The sequence below is a fragment of the Pteropus medius genome, unplaced genomic scaffold, assembly GCF_902729225.1.
Source record: "Pteropus medius unplaced genomic scaffold, Ma_sr-lr_union100, whole genome shotgun sequence".
NCBI classification, from domain to species: Eukaryota; Metazoa; Chordata; class Mammalia; order Chiroptera; family Pteropodidae; genus Pteropus; species Pteropus medius.
The window spans coordinates 2,591,723-2,596,368 of NW_024344378.1; positions in this window are offsets into that span (position 1 = coordinate 2,591,723).

Sequence of the window (4,646 nt, forward strand, 5' to 3'; positions counted from 1 at the left end):
GAGTCAGAAGCAGGCCCTGTCCCCCGATCACCACGCAGCCTCCCCAGCGGGGCCCAGGGGTGAGATCTGAAGGCTCAGGCGGCACCCCTGCGGCCAGATGTGCTTCTCCCCTCTGGACCCCATTCTCTGCGGTTCCAGCTACGAGCGCCTGTCGGACATGACTTGCGAGGCTGGCGTCAGGCCCCCTGCCACTGCTGCAAACTACCCCGGGGCTGGGAGAGTCAGATACCTGAGTGGCATCACTCACCTGCGCAACCACCAAGCACGGCCTGCCCGACTCCTTCCGGGCAGAGCCCTCTCCAGCCCCCAGCACGCCCCACGCCGGGCGGTCTCCGGGCGTGGGTTCAGCCCTCAGCTCCCCACCCCGCTATCGAGAGAAACGTGTGGAGTCTGAGGTGTCTGGGGGAGAGGAGGGAGAGAAAGGGGGAAAGGCCAAGGGCGGGAGGTACCCCAGGACAGCTCTGCGGATACGGTGGAGCTGCGGGCCTTGCTTTCTATCGTGTCTCAGATGTCCACATGCCGTGTCCTCACGTGGGGCAGGAGGAAGGGCTCAGCACTATCCTGCCCCAAAGGAAAGTGTCACCTCGGACAGTGAAGCCGCCCGCAGGACACACCTCAGCAGCTACACATGCGATAAGCAGCTAGCACGTTCCTCTTCCAGAGCATCAAAGGTATAGACAGCACTTTACAGGGTGGCAGATGGGGCTCGAAACTCAGCACTCGCCGGCTCGGGCAGGCCCATGAGTCACACGTGTTCCCTGCCGACCCCGGGGGAGCACGCTTTTCCAAAACAAAGGGAAAACACACAGGCGTATAAACACACAGCCCTGCGCGCTTCTGCCGTCTGCGAGCAGCCGGGGAGGGGCCCCCGGCACCGCCACGCTCGGATGGAGCATGGAGCCGACTTTTCCACCGTGCAAAGAGTTGCTGTCATCCATCCTACAGCCAAGTCCCCAGGGCTGACGCTCCCAAGACCTCTCCGCTGAGCGTCCTTGTCACAGTAACTGACAGGCCGTGTGGCCGTCGGCACCTGCCCGCCTAACGGTACATGTACAAAGGGTGTGGAACTTTCCACTGGTTCTGGGAGGTTCTGGAATCAGCGTGTGTGAGAGAAGCGACATCCTGACCCAGCAGGACCCAGCGCCTCGGCTCCCGGTGACAAGCCAGGCCGGGTCCACTCTGCGCCTTTGCCCGCATGGCACCCCACCTGGAAGGCCATCCCTCCCTCGTCCCTCCCTCCTTCTGCCTCGTGACCTCCTACGCACCCCGCAGGACCCAGCCAGGCCTCGCCCTCTCCAGGCAGCCTTCCCTGACTCCCCCTCCCACCTACCCCCTCCACTGGGTCCCCACCCGCCCCGCCCGGGGACCTGTCGCTGCCTGTGCTTCTTACCACTTTCCAGTGGAGTGTCACCTTCTCCACTAGTCCGTGAGTTCATTGGTCTTTGTGTCCCCAGTACCCGCCACTTCTCCTGACACAAATGTGCTCAGACGTGTTTGCGGAATGAGGTAGAAAGGCTAAATGATTTCAGCTCTGCCATAGCGGGAGCCAGTGTCACGGGGAAGTGGCCGTCAGACCCGCAGAGCTTCAGGCCTGCAGGGCCCGCAGGTGGCCTCCGTGATGCCCCTCCTGGGATTCACACCCTCCCCAGTCCCTTCCTACCCGTGTCAGGGCTGGTCCGCGGGACGGATAGGGTAAGACGTGACAAGGTGTGATTTCCTCTGCCTTGCTCTACCTGAGGTGTCTCACTGTGGATGAAGCCAGATGCCGTGTTGTAAGGACACCCAAGCCGGCCCGTGGACAGGTCTGGGGGGAGAGACCAGCACCAGCTCGGCCACTGTGAGGGAACCCCGTGGGAAGCAGACCCTCCAGCGTCAAGTGGAGCCTGCGGGCGACGCAGCCTCATCCGGTGGCTTCTTGACTGTCACCTCCAGAGAGAAGCCGAGCCAGGACCGCTGGCTGAGCTGCTCCCAGGGAAATGGCGAGACAATGTGCGGTTGTTACTGTTTGGAGCCACGAGGGCTTCATGTAATTTTTGATGCAGCAGTGGGTAACTGATGCAGGTCCTACAAGCTCGGCTGGGTCGTGGCTGTGGGGAAAATCGCAGAGAGTCCGGCCACGGGAGCTCGCCAGCCCCCTGGGATTTGGACCAAACAGAGGGAACAAATAAGAAGTAAATTTCAGTAAGAGAAACCAAGGCCCGTCTCCAGGGCCCGAAGCAGAGAGGCAGGGCCTGCCCACACTGACCAGGCGCGGCCTGAGGCCTGCTGCCCTCTGTCCCTGAATCCTGCATCCAGGGCACGAGCGAAGAGGCTGACCTTGAACGCCCCAGTCTTACTCAACCCTTCTTGGTTTCCCAGCGGGGAGCTAACCGGTCGGTCGGGGGCCCCATGGCCGCTGCGTGGAGGCAGAGCTGAGCCTGCGCCGGCTCCTGGCCTGCAGCTCCGTCCGCTTCTGGCTGCACCCTCATGAGTGGGGGGACAGGGGCTCCCGTGTCCTCCTCCCGGCCTGCCTCTCACCCCCTCTCTCCTCCTCCCCACCCTCGCCTCCCTCTCCACACAGAACATTCCCAATCGCCTTAACACTGGACGCACAACCACGCAAGATTTGTCAGACACGTGAGCTTGTGCTGAATAACACGACCAATGAGAACTACCCTTTATTCAGTATTTGCCATCTGCACACAGCCGCCCCTACTACTGGCCCAGTCTGTCCCCTTTCCTTCCCACCCCAGCTCTGTCCTGCAGTGACAGGGGCCTGGCACGTGCCCAGCCCACATGGCCACATTCTGCCCACTTCTCCCGCAGACACAATCCCCCCAAACAGCCAGTCCCTGGGCCAAGATGCGCCTCCACAGGCCAAGACATCCCCCTCCCGTGGGCAAGGCACACGGAGCCAGGTGACTCCAGGAAGGCCACCGCGGCGAGGGTCTGTGACGTTGGCTCCACAGGCCCGTGCTCTGGAAGGCCACAGGCATTTGGTCCAGACGCCAGGATGTGGCCGGTGGGAGCCTGCGATCACCCCGCATCACTCCCAGGTTTGAAGTGTGCAGCCCCAAAATTGCCCCATCGCTCCCGCTTATTAACTTCGTTTTCCGGGGGCGGCTCAGCTACTTCCAGCTCCAGAAAGAGGCCAGAGAGCTGCCTTCGCTGGCTTTCGGGGTAAGGGGCTGTAACGGCCGGGCCCAGACCCACAGGCTAAGTCTTCCTGAAATCCGCTTTGGGCAGAGCGGCGGGCGTGCAGCAGACATCTCAGAGGCTGACAGTGACCCTCAGCAGCTGAGCCCCCACCCCAGAGGGCCTGAGATGGGGACACATGTGCTGTCCATGTCAAGACGCCATCGATTGAGTTCGCAGATGCGGGCTTCAAACATTAGCCGAAAATCAGCAGTCACGCTGCAGATGCCCGGCTCAGCGTGGCAGGCACAGGTCTGTAAAGAGGCTGTCGCCACAGGAATTTCTCTGCAGGGGACAACATCCTGTCCTCCCCACGGGCACCCTGGGGAGCCAACTTGATGTCCAGCCCGGGCGGCGCCACCCTCACAGCCTGGGCAGCTCTGTGGTCTTCCCCAGGAGACCCCTGAACACCATGGCGTAACTTCCCACCCCGCCCCCGGGGACCCGGCCAGGACTCCCAGCACCCGGTGCCTGGAGATGTCCCTTTGTCCTGCTTGAGGGTCCAGAGAGACGGCTTCGTCAGAACCAGCGATGTCTGCCGGCCTCCGACAACCGTGCCTCCGTGTGTGTCGGGAGGATAGCAGAGGACGCAGAGGACATGAGGAAAGCGCCCCCACCCCGCACCCCCTCGCTAGCCTTCTGTCTGCACTGCTACACATGCTAGAAGCTTCCAGAAGTGACTCAGCCCGAGCCCTGGCCTCAGAGCCTACAGTTTACCAGATGCCCCGTGCGCTGCCATCTATGCGTGTCAAGGGCGTTTCTTGGCCGTCTACCTTGACTCCCTCCCATATTACTGAACGTGACCTTCATGCTCCAGCCTCCCTGGACCCGGAGGACGAGAAGGGCACTGTCCTCTCCTCACTCCAGGATGGACGGCGCCAGTCCTGCCTCCCCGCCTCCCTTGGCGTTGGTGGGGATCTACAGGTCACGAGACAAAAAGTGGCCCTGGTACTTTTCTTGATGAGCAAAAACAGAAGTTTCAAGGCCTCGTGGAATTTTTGAGAACCTTTGGTGAAACGAATCAAAAGGCGTGGAAGCTGTGTCTTTCGAAAGTCCCCTCTGTGGCTGCAGCTCGATTTTGGTCCTGAGCTCCCCTGGGCGGGCTTGAGGCAGGAACAGGGTGACCACTGCTGTGCCCCTTCCCGAGGTCCGAGACTCAAGAGCTCCATCCCTCTGTGGCCTCCGTACAGTGGGAGGCTGGGTTACATCTCTGTCTCCAGAGGGCCAGTCATTCAAAAGCCACCGTCACCGTTTCGCATATTTTTTGGGGATTATCCTGTGCTTGATAGTTTTCGATCTACACGGGCCGCATTTAGTGGCTGCATTCTCAATATGCTAAATGACCTCTTTATGTCAGGACTGTAAGTGGAAAACCAGCTTCCCTTCCTACAAGTAAAAGGAAACGACGGTGTCCTGCCAACAAATGTCACCGGTCAGTCGGGCCCGGAGCCCTGCGCCTCGGGAAGGGTGCT